Source organism: Lissotriton helveticus, chromosome 2_1 (genome assembly GCF_964261635.1).
Source record: "Lissotriton helveticus chromosome 2_1, aLisHel1.1, whole genome shotgun sequence".
Taxonomy (NCBI): domain Eukaryota; kingdom Metazoa; phylum Chordata; class Amphibia; order Caudata; family Salamandridae; genus Lissotriton; species Lissotriton helveticus.
This window is the reverse complement of record NC_136059.1, coordinates 909,510,110-909,530,283: the sequence shown is the minus strand read 5'-3', so window position 1 is coordinate 909,530,283 and position 20,174 is coordinate 909,510,110. Positions and strand designations below refer to the sequence as shown.

At 38.8% G+C, this 20,174-nt stretch overlaps 1 protein-coding gene across 1 annotated transcript in view; it reads left to right on the top strand.

The window, feature by feature from the left end:
* SECISBP2 (SECIS binding protein 2) overlaps positions 1–20,174 on the top strand; it is a 429,157-nt gene that overhangs the window by 12,333 nt on the left and 396,650 nt on the right. The gene's annotated exons all lie outside the window — the stretch shown is intronic.

The following is a 20,174-nucleotide window of genomic DNA, read 5'->3' as shown; positions in this document are numbered from 1 at the left end:
CAAATAGAGCAACCGCGGAGGCTCGGTGCGTGGGCGGTGGGAACGTTCAACTTTCTATTTGCATGAGGGGGTCGGTCCAGGGTCTTCTGACAAAGAGCAGTTTACGCCTCAGTGTGCGTTTGCCCAGTATAAGAAGTCTTTAAAATCACAGCACTGTCAGCTTAATGAGGAAAGGACAGTTCCATTTGCTGGCACTCTGCCCCCTTCTTCACTCACCAAGCTCACCTTTTGTATAATGTTGGAAGAAATACAACGGACAAACAGCGTGGGGTATTTCTAATGGAAAAGAATATATCATGGCAACCGTACAACCCTGGCAACGAGCCTAATAGCAACACGTTAAGGTGGGAGAGGGAAAGTCAGCGCAGTCTGCAGGTGCCTTTGGAGCAACTCTGCTGCCTCCAGGATGTGTTACTTAGAGCTCTACTCTAAAGAAACCTGTTTTATATTAAAGGAAATAGTGGCTACTTTCATACATTTATTTAGAAAAGTACTTTGCATTGACGTGAATCTGTTTTAAGAAATGTAAAAATGTACGTAAGGGAGGAGGATTGGCATCCAACAATAACATAAAATATGTATTTTTTGTATTAGAGAAACGTGCTTGAATGCATTCTGCAGCATTTACATCCTCACGTGCGTGTACCCAAGCGCACATCTAGACTAACTGCACTTGAAGGTCTATTATACTGACTAGCCCACTCCAAATGGCGTCTCGTGTAATGTTTTGGGTTGGGGATGAGGGGCACACAGGGTTACATTTCAAACTCGAGGGCCGCCTGAAAGTGTAAATGTGAAGTGTGTTTGCGCGCGCACATGCACAGGATGTCCCCTTTCGTCCCCAAAACTCATTTATTATTTCTCTTCTCCTTTTCTCTCATTACTTTCTCTTTCGTCATATTTCTCTTTCCTGTCAGTACACCTTCCATCTTTTTCGCGTCCTCATTTGGTACTTAATCGCTGTTACTTTTACAGGTAGCGCCGCTTTCTTTCTGTTTCCTCCCCTACATTAGTGCCTCTTTTTGCAGGCCTAGATGAAGCTCTGGAGTTTACCTTTCTCTGTGTTTTTTCTTTTAAATTGTTATTTCCTAATAGGCATTGTGATTGGGTGCTGGGGAGGGGGGGATGTGGGGGGGTTGCAGATGGGGTACGGCCCTCAGTTCGCCCCACAGCGGAGACGCTCTAATTACCCTAAACCATGCGGTGCTCCAACTAGCGCTGCCTAGTCGATCTCTGCACGGACAGCTCGTGTTTCTCAGTTTGCCAAGATGTGCACAGAGAGCCCCGCCGTTCTTCCCCGCGTGCAACAAGTCTCAGAACAGTTCAGTTAGCTCCTTCAGTGACAGCCGTAGTGCGCATGCGCCACTCCCGCTCACCGCCGCAGTGCCAATGTAGAGCTTGCGCCATTCCACCTGACCTCCCAGGTTCTGCACACTTGGGGACGGACGGCACAAGACCTGCGCAGCTAGACCCTTGACATTTTATTTTACAAACATACAACGAGTCATTTGTATACGATTCACTTTAGCCAAAGCTTGCAATAAACCAAACCTACGCGGGGGCAGCAGCAGGAGAGGGTTTTGCAGCTCACTGGGAGGAGTTCAGGCATCTGCGGTGACCTGTTGCTGAAACCGCCAATTGATGCTGGGGTGTGGGCTGCTGCAGTCATGGCCCATCAGCTGGTGCTCACAGCTGCAGACGGAGGCGACCTGGCCAGGTCCGGAACCGCGACCATTAATATCACCGTCCTAGATTACAACGACAATGCTCCCGTTTTCAGCCAACCTGTTTACAAGTTCAGCGTACTGGAGAACTCCGCAAAAGGGGCTGTTGTGGGCGCCGTCAGATCCACTGACATCGACAAGGGAATAAATTCAGAGGTGACGTATTCCTTTAACACAATTAAGGAAAATGTTTTACAAAAATTCAAACTGGATTCTAAAACCGGAGCAATATCTCTGATTGAACAATTGGATTTTGAAGACTCTGAACTTTATGAATTTGAAATCATAGTAACTGACGTCGGAAGTCTGTCATCACGCTGCACAGTTTTGATACAAGTGATTAATGTTAATGACAATACCCCAGAGATTTATATGTCTTCTCTGTTCAAGCAAGTTCCAGAAAGCAGCCCAACGGGCACAGTCATTGCTGTTCTAGAAGTGTTCGACAGGGATTCTGGGAAGCATGGAATGGTCACATGCTCCCTCCCGCCTCATCTTCCCTTTCATTTAGAGAAGTCGATCGGAAGCTATTACACTTTGGTAACTGATGATGTTTTAGATAGAGAGCAGGTCCCAGCATACAATATATCCATTACAGCCACAGACAGCGGAACTCCGCCACACTCTAAAACCGAAAATATTAATCTTCAGATCACAGATGAAAATGACAACTTGAGTTTTTGCGCATGGCATATGTCAAATTCAATCTAATCTGTGTTACAGACTTGTTTGTTTTTTTATGTTGAGTTTTTTGGTTCCTGAGCCAAATTGTGATCCGGTGATTGTGCCCGCTGTTTTCGTCCCTCTGTTTCCCTGCTTGTGATCCGGTGATTGTGCCCGCCGTTTCGTGCCTCTGTTTCCCTGATTGTGATCCGGTGATTGTGCCCGCCGTTTTCGTGCCTCTGTTTCCCTGCTTGTGATCCGGTGATTGTGCCCGCCGTTTCGTGCCTCTGTTTCCCTGATTGTGATCCGGTGATTGTGGCCGCCGTTTTCGTGCCTATGTTTCCCTGCTTGTGATCCGGTGATTGTGCCCGCCGTTTTCGTGCCTCTGTTTCCCTGCTTATAATCCGGTGATTGTGCCCGCCGTTTTCGTGGCTCTGTTTCCCTGCTTGTTGTATGTTGAGCTCTTCCACTGAATAGCTGCGGATTCAGCTTCTGTTATGTGCTTGCTCCCATGCCTGTGCTTGCTCCCCTGCCCCCTGGCTGTGCTTGCGGGCAAGCGATTAAGCTATTGGCATTGTAAATGACAATGCCATTTATTTAACGATTAAACTATTGGCAATGTAAATGACAATGCCATTTATTTATGATTTAAAAAAAAAAAAGTCATAAGCAATGCCAATAGCTCTACCTTTAATAATGCCGAGACCATTGCATTGTAAATGCTTGTTATACATGAGTTTTTGTATTAAGATACATTGAAATGACTGACGCATCTTCTACACCCGCCTGCAAGGTCACTTTTTTTTAAGACAGATTTTATTTGCCAAAATATCACAAATAACGCAGATCTCTGAGCCCCAGAGACACCTGCCGCATACAAATGCAAGGTCACATTGTATAAGAAACTTGGACGCGCTAATTTCACAATTGAATGTCTTGGCAGAACACCCACTGCTTACAACTAATTATTTTGTTAGTTTTCAAGATCTAAAGCCCTAATCATACATTTCTCAGACAAGGCCGCCTATCCGTGCCCTCCCTGAATTCTTTAGCGAAACACTGGAAACCTTTCTCTCGAGTAAGCATAACCCATGCTCTGTGTCTGCATTATCTCGGTTTGCGAGGACAAGTGGAACTTGCAAGCCTTCTCGTCAACAAACTTTCTATTTAACAAGCATATTACACACAATCAGTTTTTAGAAGACATAAAATGGAAGATCATTTTAAAATGATTGAACAGCGGTTCACACATTTTTTATGCTTTGTCAAAGCTGCTATTTGAACTCTCGTTCAACCATTAATTCTATCATTACGTGATCAGTTTCTATTCCACACAGTTTTTATATGACAGCATCTTTCATTACTATTGCATTAGTTATAAATATTGTTCAAGCTTCAGCTAAACATTCACTCTTCCATTGCAGTGTATTAGTCCTTTACAATTAACAGTATATGGAGAAAACTATGTGTGCCCAGTGGCTCATGGAAGCTTTCCAAGACTGTAACAATCTGCTATATTTAAACCCTCACTTTTTCTCATGCAATACCTGTACAAAACCGTATGCTCATAAACATGGACATGTTCATGTACTATAATAACACACGAATCAGTATATGGCACAGACAGCTGTAAGAAAAGCATTCCTTTTTAGGTCTCACCTAGGCAGCGCTTGCACTTTCTCTTCGAGCCATGCTGTATTCAGGTATTGACTTTAAGCCCTGCCCATTTTCCGCCATGCTTTTTAACTGGCTCCTATAACTGTCCTTTGTAAATGTATGTATAGGCATTTATATAGCGCACTACTTACCCGGAGGGTCCCAAGGCGCTTCGACCGCTGCGAAACCCTTCCTGGCTTCCCTGAGAGATGGTCCCTTAATGGGTATCTCCAGGGTGAGACCAGGCATCCCCGGCGGTCTGGTGGGGCCGTTAGTGAAGATGAGGCAAGCTAATGCCCAGAGTTGCCGAGTGTGATCGCTGATCAGAGTGGGCACTGATGGAGCGAGATAGAAAACAAAATTTTGTTTAAACTCGCAAAGTCACATTTCCATAACATGAATAAAATTATTAATGATTTGTGATATGTCGTGCTAATACAACCTAGATTAAACTTTACACGTGGGGGGACTAACATGTGTGCTCATAAACGTGCATAAATGTTGCATCTTTTTGTTCGTGCAAAATAATAAAATAATTTATTGTTTTCGTTTTTGTCATTACTAACTGCTGCATATTTAAATTAAGCATGTACTTGTTTTGCTTATTCTTGTCTGTATGATGTCATTTCTACTATTCTAGGTGCATATGGGTCTCATAGAAAAACGGAGACTGGTAAATATAAACGCTGCTTTATTTGTTTGCAATGGCTAGGTAACATTTTGATTAATCGGGTGGGTTAATTATTTAGTAAACCATGGGGTGGATACAGAATATACTTTATTTCTTACATTAATACTTTTCTTGTGTTTGTTTTATACTAGAAATCATAAGTTGCCTGCTTTTGAGGCCTAGCTATTTGAGCCGCAAAATAAAAGCTGACCTATAATTCTGCAGAAAGTCACGAGACGCCCATTCTGAATTAAAACGTTTATTGAAGCTGCATTCACAAAGCAAAAACTGATGAGCTGACATCATTCTGTCGGACATGGCCAAGGTCGAAAGTGAACTTTTTGTCAGTCCTTAACTTGGCATCCGCGGAAGTTGCACTGTAAGACTATGGAAGCTGCGAGGATGACTTAAAACAAAGTTGCAAATCGCAGGAAGCCTCTGGCTTCACGTGGAAGAGACAATGGTCTTTGTAAGACATGATTTTGTGGAACTTTTTAAGAATCGGGTGACATGTCACTTGTCACTCTCAGCCAATGGGACGTCGAGTATTTCTGAAAATTTTCCTTCGCTAGTTTAGTTAGCGTAGAAAGGTATAAAAAGTCATGCCCTTAGGGTTGGGCTGGCTGCTGCTTTCTGACTTTCCGATGAGGGTGATGTGCTGCTGGACTTTGCGTGGAGCACGTAAGAATCCTCAAAGATCTTTACTTTAATTTCTGTCTATTTAGCTCAGTTAGGGAAATAGGTTTTAGAAATGCTAAACTTTATATAATTTCTTTAAAATTTGATTCAATTGCTTAAATTGTATTTTTCATATTTCTTACCATCATGCTTGCTTTATTGCAAATAAATTTCAATTATAAAACTTACAACTTATATACCATAATTTAGAAAATAAAATCTTACTTTTGACAAACAAGCTGGTCTTGGTTATTTAGAAGTATAGGTTACCATTAGCTAGATCACGTCGCCTATAGTGGTCATTTAAATGGTTGGGTTTTATTCTAATGACAATATTCTTTCTGCAAATGTATAAATATGTTTATAGTTTGTAAATAATGTGTATATAGATTTATTTGACCACCTGATTCAGTAGGCCCAAAAATATATCAGGTTCATAAATGGGTCCATGTATAGTTTAGAATTTTGTTTACAGGTTATGAAATTGGGTAGCGTAGTTTATGATATATTTTCTATAGCCCGCTGGATCAATTATCTGGTAGCAGAAATTGATGGTTGCTAAGCGGTAACCAAGGTAACATGTTGGTTGCTAAGGATTGCGTCATGGTATGCAAATAGGATCAATGTTTTAACACTCGTTAAGTTCGTTTTTCGTGCCTATCTGTAAGCTATACCGGTATAGATTGTGTGGCGAGAAATTAGTCACGCAAGCCATCTGTTCGTTTGTAGTGATATCGCCGAGTATCACAAGAGGTATCGCCGTGTACCATAGTGTTGTCGCCGAGCAGCACAGTTTTAGGGCTAGGTCTGAATCTTGTATAGTGAGGATTTTCTAAGAAATCAAAACAGCATGAGAATAGGGACAAAGCGCCTTCCATAAAACTCACTGTGATGAGAGTATTAGTTATATCTGAGCTTGAGTGAAGGGTAAAATTTAACGTCGGTGCATGATTATCTATAAACAGGTTAGAGTCCTGTACGGGTACATGTTTCATATCTATAAACAGGTGAGAGCCCTGTACGGATAACGTCGTTATTTTGCTAACGGTGCATGATTTCTATAAACAGGTGAGAGTCCTGTACGGATTTCGTGTGTGTTTGAATTTAGGGAATTTTCAGTGTAAAAGTGCGAGTTTGAATTGTATTTTATGTTCAAGTGGAACTCTTAGAACTTTCACTTCGCGGTGGGTTCAGAGCAAAGCGAGTTCATAATTATACTTGCTTGAAGAGTGGGGTAAGGTTACTCTACTGACAATTGAATATTATCCTTAGTGTGAATAGCGCCGTCTATTCCGAAGTGTGGATACTTGAATGTATGTAAACTATCCTAATTAGTGAAACGAACAGATGTTGTCTTTATAAGTCATTGTTAAGAATTAATTTACACTGAAAAGTGTCCTTAAAATGGCGCTGTGAAAAGATTTTGTGAAGGAGGGGTAAGCGCCAGGAGTGAGAAGCGAGAAACCGCAGCTGCTGTGTACGTCACAGAGCCGCGCTGGGATTGGGTGACCTACGTCACAAACTGTATTCTGATTGGCTCCTGAGTCTCTGACGGCCTGTGAGCTGATTGGTCCTTTGGAAAATCTCCAAAATTATTGGTCGAGCTGAAAAGTGACACAGCTCAACTGTCATTGGCTTGTTGGTGTGTTTCGCGCACGGATTGGTTGTTTTGCGGAACATCCCGGAAATATTTTACGAACGATTTTGTGAATTAAATTTAACTTTTAAAAATGAGTTATCATTTTAAACATGTTGAGAAAAAGACAACATTATTTCAGAAATTTAAGAATTTATTTTCACCTGACAAGAAAATCGAAACGCGAGGTGGTAAACTACTTCATAAGTATAAAACACCTGCAGCGTACATGGAAGGTGAATACGGATATCATACTGTCTTATGGTTCGACAGTTGGAAACGTTATACTAAAAACGATGGTGTTTTGGCTTGGCCTGATGATGGTTCATTTAATGTAAGAGTTTTAAGAAACTTACGAGAGAAAATGAATGCTCTTGTTCCAAAACCGAGACCAACTCAATTTGAAGCTTTAGTTGAGTGGGAAGATGAGATGTATCAGTTACAAAGAGAAGCTAGTGGAATTAAAAGACCTTCTAAAAGTCCATCATGGAAAAGAGAAACTCATGAAGATAGATTACGAATGTGGAGACAGGGAAACATGAGTGAAGGATTGTATTTAATTCATGAAATGGTGATGGGTTCTCCTACAGGAAAATCTATGGAAAGTGAATCTGAGGATGCAATTATGGAAGAAATATATACAACTGCTAGAAATAAACAGCCTAATCAGCCTTTGAGACCTCCTAGATCATGGTCTACTCCGGTGGTTTCTACTGAAACTTCACCGAGTGCACCTCCAATTAATGAAGCTCCTAAACTTTATCCAAATAATTGTGAAATCACTGAAACTCCTAGAAGACCAGAATTTGAGAATGCTCGAAATGAGGGTAGACATTTTTCAATGACTCCAAGAGCAAGGGAACCTCCAAAAGATTATACAAGAGAGACAAGAAATGTTGATGAGGATGATTATAATGAATACTTAAGGTCTAAAGAAGAATTAATTAAAAGAATGACAAAAGGCATGGAAGCTGTCACAGTTCCAGTAACAATAGGTCCTGTTCAGCCTGTATTTGATCAAAGAAATACAAACAAAACTGGATTAACTATTCCTTTAAATACAGAAATTCAAAAGCCTGCTGAAAAATTTTATTCAGACTTGACAGAATTAAACACTTCTAGATCGAGAATGCCTGATTTAACCTTTAATGAGGATTTATCTCCAAAAACACCAATGGGTGCTATGTCAGATGTAGGGAGTCCTGAAATCAGGGTAACCACACCGAAGCTTGATGTGGCCAAATTAAAAGCAAATATTGAAGAATTAATAATTGGAACAATTGGCCCAGATAGTTTAAATTACTATCGGGATGATGAACTATTATTCATTTGCAAAAGTATTCAATGGAAAACGAAAAATAAATATGATCAATTAGAGGATCTAGCTGCAGAACTTGAAATCGATGTGAGTAAACAAAAGAATTTTGCAAAACATTACAGATTAGATTTCTCAGAAAGCGACATTGAGAGTTTGAACTCAATGGGAAGAATAGTTCACATTAAAGATTTAATTGTCTATATCAAAAAGCTAGGAGAACTGAACAAATGGAGAGTGAAATGGACTAAAAGGAAGGAAGATGAAAGATTAGAAAGAATGTCAAAACAATTTCCAATGAGAGAAGTTGCAGGTGGAGGATATGTTCATGTCCCATGGTCGAGACAGGACATTCTGTTATTCACAAATGACTTTCCAAAATTAAGAGAGAAACCTGTTGAGTGGTACAGGCAAGTCGATAGATTTATCAAAGTGTCAAAAGTTCTGTGGATTGATTTGGATGGATTTTTTGACATTGTTGTTCCATCTGATCTTTGGACAGAATGTAAAATATCTATTAGTTGGCCAAAAACAGAACCTGAGCGAATTAAAGAAACAGGTGCCCCAAATCCACTTGTAATGGATTTTTACGAGAAAGTAATTGTTTGGATGAAAAACAAAATTCCACCCAAAGAAGTTGATTGGGTTAAAATAGAAAGAACAGAGCAGGAAACAAAAGAATCAGTTCATTCTTTTTATGAAAGACTACTGTTAATCTTTAAACAATACAGTGGTTATGAAAAATTAGATGAGAAAGACATGAGTCATTTTATCTATAGATTTGTTTATGGACTAAAACCTGAAATTGGAGAAATGATCAGAACTAGTATTGTCGGATGGCAAGCACTATCTATTGATGATATTCTGAGAAAAGCAAAATATTGTAGCGATGAATTAGAAGTAAAACAGAAAAAGCTGAAGGAGAAAGCCATGTGGGCACAGGTAAAAGTGGCTGAGCAACAGATTGCCAGCATGGGAAATAAGAACACTAATTTTGTTCAAACTGGAAATACGAACCAGATACAAGGAAAGTTTAAAGGTAATAATTTCCAAAAGAAATTTAGCCCAAAAATAGAAGAGCTGAAACAAAGATTACCTTGTTTTAATTGTGGCGAAATTGGACATTGGAGGGACGAGTGTCCTCATCCTCCTAGAAACTTAAAGAATCCCTTATTGAATCCACAGATGCAGAATGGTGTTAACGTGCAGCAACAGCTACAGATGCAACAGGGGTTAAATGAATTTAATATTCAGCGACAATTACAACAACAGCAACAACAACAGGTGAATAATCGTCAGGACCAGTTGCCACAACCACCTTTTCCGAATTGTGGGGGAGTTCAAAAATATAATCCAAACGTGGGATTTCAGGGATGTGAACAGGTAATAAAACCACAAAAACAGCAAAAGCAGCAAAGGGTTCAAATGCAAAATGCTTCACAACAATTTTTATTAACAGAAAGCCAAGACAGTGATTCTGATGATTATTGCTGACGGTGCCCGAGAGAGGAGGAAGAGTGTGTTGTTGGAGCCACTCTTGAGGTTGACCAGTCTGGTCCTTTTGTAAACGGGAAAGTTAATGATGTAGACATCACTTTTCTAGTGGACACTGGTGCTACCCGTTCTACTGTTAGATCAGTGGAAATTGAAAACCTACCTCTCTCTGGGGATACCATCCAAGTTGTCGGAGTAAGTAATCAGCAAATTAAAACAGACCTAACTGATCCAGTACCAGTTGAAATTGGAAATTACAGAGACAAACACAGATTTGTGGTTTGTAATAGTAGTCCAGTAAATCTATTAGGTAGGGACATCCTATGTAAAATGAATTGCAGAATATATTGTTCTCCTGAAGGAGTTGAATTACAAACAATGGAGGAAGATGGTTTGTACAGAATGACAATGATGATGATGGAAGCAGAAGAAACAAAATTGTTTCCTGCATTTGAAGAAAAAGATTTACCTGAAGAGCTAAAAGAAACAGTGAAATCTGAAATATGGGATTTTACTGGGAATGAGATGGGTCTGATGAAAAACGTAGATCCTGTTAAAATTGCATTGAAGCAGGGAATAGAATTTCCAAACACTCCACAGTATAAAATGAAAACAGAGACAATCGAAGGTATTACACCTGTAATTGAAAAATTAATCAAGCAAGGTGTATTGGAAGAAATGAAGAGTAGCTCTTGTAATTCACCAATTATGGGAGTTAAAAAGGCTAACGGAACATTTAGGATCGTACAAGATTTGAGAAAGGTTAATCAAATTGTTATTCCATGTTGTCCTGTGGTTCCAAATCCAGCAGTGATTCTATTTCAGATTCCATATGATGCTGAATGGTACACAGTCATTGACCTTTGCAATGCATTCTTTACTGTTCCTCTACACCCAGACAGTTATGAAATCTTTGCTTTCAGATTCCAAGGTAAGACCCTTGGATGGACAAGAATCCCTCAGGGCTATACAGAAAGTCCTTCAATCTTTAACGAACTGTTAAAAAGATCATTAGAAGATTTAGACTTACCAGGTAGGTCTACGTTGGTGCAGTATATTGATGATTTGTTAATAGCTGCAAAGACAAGAGAAAATTGTGTAACAGACACAATAATTCTGTTAAATCGCCTTGCAGAAGAAGGACACAAAGTGTCCCCAGCAAAATTACAGTTTTGCAAACAAGAAGTGAAATATCTTGGTCACAGAATTGCAAAAGGAAAAAGACAAGTAACAATAGAGAGAATAAAAATGATTCAAGCAATGTTACCGCCAAGAACACAAAGACAGGTCAGAATGTTCCTGGGAATGGTAGGTTACTGTCGACAATGGATAAGTGGATTTTCAGTAATTGCGAAACCACTACAAAGACTGACCAAATCAGATATAAAAGATCCAATTATTCTCAATGATGTTGAGATGGAATCTTTTGAGAACCTGAAAAAGAGCTTATGCCAAGCTCCTGCTTTGGGTATGCCAAATTATGAGAAAGATTTTGAACTGTATTGCAGTGAGAGAGAAGGATGTGCATTATCTGTGTTAATTCAGAGACATGGAAACCTAAAGAAACCTATTGCATATTTCTCTGCAGTTCTTGATCCAATTGCAAAAGCATTACCAGGTTGTTTGAAAGCAGTTGCAGCTACAAGTATCAGTCTTGAACAAAGTGAAGGAATCATTATGGGATTTCCTGTGAAAGTTTTTGTGCCTCATTCAGTTGAAATATTACTGACAAGAGGTAAGACTCAACATTTAACAAGTAGCAGATTGACAAAGTATGAGAAAATCATACTAGGAGCAGATAATGTTTCGATTTCAAGATGTTTGAATCTGAATCCTTCTACATTACTGCCTGATTCAGAAATCGTTAATGACATTGAGACAGAACATGAATGTTTAGATGTCATGGAATTCTGCACAAAACCAAGAAAAGACATCAAAGACAGACCTTTGCCTGAATCGGATTTTGTCTACTTTGTAGATGGCTCATGCTTAAGATCCGAAGGAGGTGTCTTGAAAGCTTCATACTCAGTTTGTACAGTCGAAAACATTAAAGAAGCATCATGTCTTGAAGGAGTTCGTTCAGCTCAAGTAGCTGAATTGATTGCTTTAATTCGTGCATGTGAAGTATCAAAGGATATAAGAGTTACCATCATTACTGATAGTCAGTATGGGTACGGAGTTGTGCATGATTATGGACAACTCTGGTCACAGAGAGGATACATGACATCAACAGGGTCACCAATTAAAAATGCTGTTTTCATTAGAAGATTAATTGAAGCAATACAATTGCCAAAAGAAATTGCCATAGTCAAGTGTGCAGCGCACACTAGAGGAACTGATTATATTTCCAAAGGAAATGCCTTCGCAGATGAAACAGCAAAGTACTGCGCAAGGAAAAATTATTCTTACAATCGGAATAGAAGTACAGAAACTGATTCAAATTCATTAATGCTAACAACTATTGTAGAAACATGGAATGAGATTAGAGATTTACAAAACGAAGCAGATGATGAAGAAAAAGACCAGTGGTTAAGATCAGATTGTAGACAACGTGATGAAGATGGAGTGTGGGTTTACAAAGATGGGAGAGTAGTTTTACCAAATTGCATGATTTCTGACATGGCCAGATTATATCATGGTCCTGCACATCTAGGAAGAGATTCTATGGTCAGACTGTTTAAAGAAACATGGTTCAATACCAAATTTAGAACCATTGCAGAATCTTTTTGTCAAAGGTGTTTGTCATGCCAACAAATGAATCCAAACAGAAAATCAGTGGTGGGGACAGGAATAATTGGTCGAGAAGGTGGTCCCTTCACCAGGTTGCAAATAGATTTCATTGAAATGCCCTTACACAACTGTTTGAAATATGTACTTGTAATTGTATGCTTGTTCTCAAGGTGGGTAGAGGCTTTTCCTACACGACATTGTGATTCAATTACAGTAGCAAAACTAATGCTCAGAGAAATCATCCCAAGGTACGGTTTTCCAGTCACTATTGAGAGTGATGGAGGAAGTCATTTTGATAACAAACTGTTGAAATTAATTTGCGAAGCTATGAGTATTGAGCAGAAAATACACTGTGCATACAGACCAGAGGCATCAGGTGTAGTTGAACAAATAAATGGAACTATCAAAAACAGAATTGGAAAAATGTGTCTAGAGACAGGAGTTAAGTGGACTGATGCTCTTCCACTTGTTTTGATGTCAATAAGAAGTACACCAGATAAAAAGACAGGTTTGAGTCCTCATGAAATTTTGATGGGAAGAGTTATGAGGCAAGCTTTTGTACCTGTAGGTAAACTGTTGAGCATAAATGACAGTGCAATTTTGGATTACTGTAAAAGGTTATCTGATATGGTAACTTCTGTGTCTAATCAGGTGGGAACTGAAGCACAATCAAATGACAAAGTTTTGACACATGATCTGAGACCTGGAGACTGGGTCAGAACGAAAGTACATCGGAGGAGGAATTGTCTATCTCCTAGATGGCAGAAACCTAGGCAGGTAATCTTGATCACTACTAATGCTGTAAAGTGCAGAGGATTGAAGCGCTGGATTCATCCAAGTCATACTATTCCAGTACCAACTCCTGAGAGTTCTGATGTTGAAAGTGATACCACAGATGACTCTGATTCTGAAGCAGAAGACAGAGCAGAAGGTGAAGTAATTCCAGATTCTGAAGATCGACAAGTAAGTCGACATCTGGAAACTGTGCCAGTGAATGGAAATCTGACAAGGAAAGACTTAGAAATAATTGAAATAGATTCTGAAGGTGAAGAGAATCTGTTAAAAGGAAAGATAACTGAGGATTCGGTTGTCTATATTGAAGACAAAGAAGCTGAACCAAAAGAAGTTTCAGACCAGGAGAGTATCGAAAGGCAGAGAACAAGCTCTGAAGTAAGGAACAAAAATCCGAAATCTGGGAAGCTAGAGGTAATTGAGGAAGAGGAGGAGAACGAATTACCGAGTACCAGTGATGGAAGACAAAGTGAAGTTCCTGAAGGAGTGAAATTGCCGAATAGAGAAGTTCCTGAGTCAATTGAAATTTCAGACTACGAAACTGAGGAAAGTGACGTGGAAGGTGGAAGTGAAAGCAGAAAGAAAAGGACTTGGAAATCTGAATCGAATAATTCTGAACCAAAGAAAAAGTACGTGAGAAAAGCAGACTACTGGCCTGGTGGAAGATTGAGAGTGAGATTGATTAAAAAGCCAATAGAACAAGTTGAAGAAATCAGTAGTCAAAAGAGTCCTGGAAAAGAGGTTGGAGTTGGAAGAAAAATTGAAGTGATATCAAGAAAAGGGAAGAGAATAATTAGACCAAACCAGAAATACAAATCTCCTGAGTGGACTTACTTAGTAATTCCACCTGTTATAGACATATATGATAGTAGTGAAGAAGAAAACGAAATCCAAGAAATTAGTGACAATGATTGAAGTACAAATTTATTGAATTGGCATAAGGCTGAAGAAATCCTGTTAGTTGACACAAGGTCGAAGAAAAACTGTCTAGTAGAAGAAAAACTTATGTATGACATAAGGTCGAAGAAATCTTGTTTAGGGTTATAAAAGAAAAATATATTTTAAAAGGGGGGTGTATATAAATTTTAAAATTTATTTTTATTTTTAATTTTATTTTTGAGGCTAAAACTAACCTAAAAATGCCTTACATTAAGGAGAGCACTTCAAAATGCTCTGTTTTTAAAAGATGCTGTAAGATGACTCTGGTGTGTCTGCTCATTTTAGTTCTGCTCTGGTTGGTACTAGCTGTGATTATACCTTTAGAAATGAATAGAGAATTACACAAAGTTAACATAACAAGCAAAGCTCTGGTTAGCCAAACTAAACATAGTGCATCTGCAAAAGTAATTGATCATCAGCCTAACATTCATCAAGATAAATCAATAGGTGATTTTTCAAGCAATACATTCACAAAGCTTTTGAGTGAATATGTAAAGGTAATGGATGCAAAGGATTGTTATGTATGCGTTAAGTTGCCCGCTTCTGTTTCTGAGGGAGTAACATATAATATGCTTCCTCTCACTTATGCTGTTACATGTAGTGTATTAACTAGTTTATTTTATCAAACTGGTCGTTTAGAATATTACTATTCAAATTATGATGAGATTTTTGCTAATGTCAAGATTGATAATGCTTTAAATAAGCATAAGAAAGCTAAACAAATGAGAGAATATTTCCTTGTTACTAACGAACTCACTTATGAGTATGCTTACAAGAATAATCTAACATGTAAATTAAGTGCTGAAGGGAAGAAATTTTTGAATATGGTTGAGGAGAGAAGAGCAATTTATAAGAGAAATGAATTAGTCAAGCAGACTAAGTCATCATTCTGGCAAAAAGAGGATGAGAAACTAAATGGCAAAATGCTTGAAAATATTGCAATTCACATAGACAAACCTGTTAGTGGAAAGCTTTGCATTAGAAGAGATAACACACTTTTTGATAATTATTTTGTAGGTGCAAGCAACTGTGAAGATACTTATCAGATTTTGGGAGGTTGGGGATTTAAAGGTGGAAAAGATCCTATCTTTCCTGGAATTTATTTTGTCTGTGGTGATAAAGCCTACTACAACCTTCCAGACCATTGGTATGGAACTTGTTATGTGGGAATTGTTTTTCCTAAAGTGTTTCATGTTGACAGAGATTCAGAAGGATTATTTAAAATCCATAATTATGTAAATAGAGCTAAAAGAGAAACTTTTACTGAAGTTCTGGGAGATATTTTTCAAGCTGTAATACCTTTTGTTGGTATAACCCTAAATGCAGGGAGAATCAGAAAATTGTCCACTATAGTTGATAGATTATCAACTGACACTGCTGATGGATTTCAATTAGTGAATGTTGAAGTTATTGCAATTAGATCCATGGTAATTCAAGACCGTCTTGCTTTAGACATACTCCTAGCAAAAGAGGGAGGAGTCTGTGGCATTTTACATGTCCAACATTGCTGTACATATATACCGGATGAAAGTAAAAATATTGAAATGTATATTAAGAATATTACACAAATGCATTCTGAAATAATTCCTTTAGAAGAAGAAGATTTTACTGGGAAACTTTCAAATAGGTTTCAAGCAATTAAAAACTGGTTTCATAATATCGGAAGTTCAATTCTTGGCAAGATTCTGGCACCTTTGATTATAATTATATTCATTTTTATTTTGACTAAAGTAGGTTGTCTGTTGCATAAAAGAAAGAAGCATTTAAGAGAAAAGAAGAGAATTTATAAACTCAGAAAAGAAGAGGAAAGGGAGATTGAGTTGCAGGAGTTACATAGAGAGCGTCATGTCAATTGCAAAGATTATGCTGAAACAGACTTTTAGGTTTACTAATACAATGAATTTGAATCGATTTCTTATAAATTAAATTTACCAAAATTTTGAGTGCTGGTGTGGTGATTTGTTAATCACCAGATGAGGGAGTTGATGGAGCGAGATAGAAAACAAAATTTTGTTTAAACTCGCAAAGTCACATTTCCATAACATGAATAAAATTATTAATGATTTGTGATATGTCGTGCTAATACAACCTAGATTAAACTTTACACGTGGGGGGACTAACATGTGTGCTCATAAACGTGCATAAATGTTGCATCTTTTTGTTCGTGCAAAATAATAAAATAATTTATTGTTTTCGTTTTTGTCATTACTAACTGCTGCATATTTAAATTAAGCATGTGCTTGTTTTGCTTATTCTTGTCTGTATGATGTCATTTCTACTATTCTAGGTGCATATGGGTCTCATAGAAAAACGGAGACTGGTAAATATAAACGCTGCTTTATTTGTTTGCAATGGCTAGGTAACATTTTGATTAATCGGGTGGGTTAATTATTTAGTAAACCATGGGGTGGATACAGAATATACTTTATTTCTTACATTAATACTTTTCTTGTGTTTGTTTTATACTAGAAATCATAAGTTGCCTGCTTTTGAGGCCTAGCTATTTGAGCCGCAAAATAAAAGCTGACCTATAATTCTGCAGAAAGTCACGAGACGCCCATTCTGAATTAAAACGTTTATTGAAGCTGCATTCACAAAGCAAAAACTGATGAGCTGACATCATTCTGTCGGACATGGCCAAGGTCGAAAGTGAACTTTTTGTCAGTCCTTAACTTGGCATCCGCGGAAGTTGCACTGTAAGACTATGGAAGCTGCGAGGATGACTTAAAACAAAGTTGCAAATCGCAGGAAGCCTCTGGCTTCACGTGGAAGAGACAATGGTCTTTGTAAGACATGATTTTGTGGAACTTTTTAAGAATCGGGTGACATGTCACTTGTCACTCTCAGCCAATGGGACGTCGAGTATTTCTGAAAATTTTCCTTCGCTAGTTTAGTTAGCGTAGAAAGGTATAAAAAGTCATGCCCTTAGGGTTGGGCTGGCTGCTGCTTTCTGACTTTCCGATGAGGGTGATGTGCTGCTGGACTTTGCGTGGAGCACGTAAGAATCCTCAAAGATCTTTACTTTAATTTCTGTCTATTTAGCTCAGTTAGGGAAATAGGTTTTAGAAATGCTAAACTTTATATAATTTCTTTAAAATTTGATTCAATTGCTTAAATTGTATTTTTCATATTTCTTACCATCATGCTTGCTTTATTGCAAATAAATTTCAATTATAAAACTTACAACTTATATACCATAATTTAGAAAATAAAATCTTACTTTTGACAAACAAGCTGGTCTTGGTTATTTAGAAGTATAGGTTACCATTAGCTAGATCACGTCGCCTATAGTGGTCATTTAAATGGTTGGGTTTTATTCTAATGACAATATTCTTTCTGCAAATGTATAAATATGTTTATAGTTTGTAAATAATGTGTATATAGATTTATTTGACCACCTGATTCAGTAGGCCCAAAAATATATCAGGTTCATAAATGGGTCCATGTATAGTTTAGAATTTTGTTTACAGGTTATGAAATTGGGTAGCGTAGTTTATGATATATTTTCTATAGCCCGCTGGATCAGCACCGAGGTGAGAGAATTATCGAGTCCGCTGACCCTGGTCCAGAAACCTGCCGCGCCGGGATTCGAACCCTGGTCCCGGGCCGTCCTCTGCTCTCGGGTCTGCCGCCTCTAACCAGTGAGCCACACTACTTTACCATGGTGGCTTTTGATTTTTTAATAGGCTTAGTAGTCCCTCCTTAGTACCTCCCTCTCTTCTGTGGTTACCACCCAGGAGGATATCCCCTCTTGCATGTGTCCCCCCTACTCACTACCTTTTATTAACAGTTAGTGTGCACTATTTAGTTAATTAATGGCTTGTTGAAGCAGGCACAACATGCTGTCTGGCTTTTGCAAACCACCCTGGTATCCTGCTTAAGGTATCTGTGATGCTGCAGAGGCGGTAATTTAAAGTGTGCTTTACTATTATATTAACAGAGTAATGCTTTTAGAGGACTAGTTTTTTATTTTATTAGCATTTGCGGCACGCTGTGCTTTAGCTCCAGACCTTCAAAGATGAAGGCAGCATGCAGCGATTACTAAAAGAGAAATAAATAGAAAATAAAATGCGAATGCCCGTCGAGTTTGGTTTCCATTTATTTACTTTTGTAGCAATCGCAGCAAGCTGTGCTTCATCTTGAAATGTTTCAAGCTACAATGCGAAGTGCCACCATTACTACAAAAGCAAATAAATAGAAAAACAAAGGCTGCGTCGGCCCGCCTTTTTTGTTATATTTATTTACTTTGAAGCAATGGCGACACGCCAGGCTGTAGCTTGAACCATCTTAAGCTAAAACCCGGCGTGCCACCATTGCTTCAAAAGTAAATAAATAGAACAAAAAGAGTGGGCAGACGGTGCATTTCTTTTCATTTATTTGATTTTGTATCAGTCCCGGCACGCCGCACTTTAGCTTCAAACATTTAAAGTTAAACTGTGGTGTGCTATCATTGCAATGAAACTAAATAAATAAATAAAATGCGGTGGACGAAATTGGGTTAGTTTCGGGCACAACGCCTTCAGCTTTAAAATGACTACTGCTCTTTAGTTTTGTTCTATGCGGCTCACTTTAAAGCTGAAGGCGCTGCAAATTTTTTTCCAAATTGTTGCGTCTGACTCACCGCCAGGGTGTGATGAGCGGAGGTACCATCAAGCACTCTCGTCCATTAACTGGGCACGGCCTGATATGTTTTTCTTACTTCTAATATGGCCGCGTCGATTTCCTTTCTTTAGTCATTATTATTGTTACATTTTGGCGTGGTGCTGCTTTATGAGACCGATAATCATAAAGGTCCAACCTCAAGTAGTTAACTGTGAGTCCAGATATTGTTGGCATACACAGTGTTTGTTAAAATACCCCTCGCACACCAAAAGGGCCCTTGGTGTCATGCTTCATCATCGGGGTCTTCCCGTTCCCCTGCGGGACGGGGCGTGCTACGACTAGCGACTACGCTGGAGCACCTTAAATAATTGTGAGTGCTATGTGAGTTGGAGTGAGTGTAGGTAGGGTCAGGGGTGTTTGGAAAAGTGAATCTAAAATGATACCTGGCTTTGTGAAAGCAAAAAACTATTTATTAGTCACAAGCTGGTATCGTTAAAAAAGGTGTAGCGGAGACTGATAGGCTTGACAATGAGCTTAATCTCCTAATGGCGTCAACATGTTTCGAGGCAGAACGCCTCTTCGTCAGGACGGGGTCTGATCCCTCTGTCACTCACTAATGTTGATTCACAGTATGTGCAATGTGTATATACAGGTGAAGATAATCTATACCTATGTGGTATGTATTAATTCCTATAGTGTACAGTCCTAACAGTATTGCTGAATGGTGGGCTGTCACAAGCAGGGGTTAATAATCCTCCCTCGTCCTCGGAAGCCGAGCACGAGGGAGGATGCGAGAACTATTCGCGGCCTAATGGAAGTTCCATTTACCCCTCATCCCTATCGGCTCATGGGGCATTAACCCCTGCTTGTGACAGCCCACTATAGGTTTTAGGGGTGTTATAGTTAGCTGGACATTTCACTCGTATAAAACCTTTGAAATTCCCCCGTTATAGTTAGTTGTACTAACTATAACTCGCGCGCCCGCAATCCACTACTGATGATGTCACATATTACATCATTCATGACATGGTCAGTGACATCACTGATGACATCACTGATGACATCTCAAATGACATCACTGATGGCATCATCCAGTGAATGTGGTTTGGTTCAATATTTAAATAAGTATTATATATATATATATATATATATAGGAATCTGCCTTGAAGACGGAGTGCATGTATAAGTGTCGCAATGGAGGATTTAGTAGGAATGTGATTGACTGTCTAAGTGACGAATTTAATGTGTCTCACTAAATATGTGGGATAGTGATTA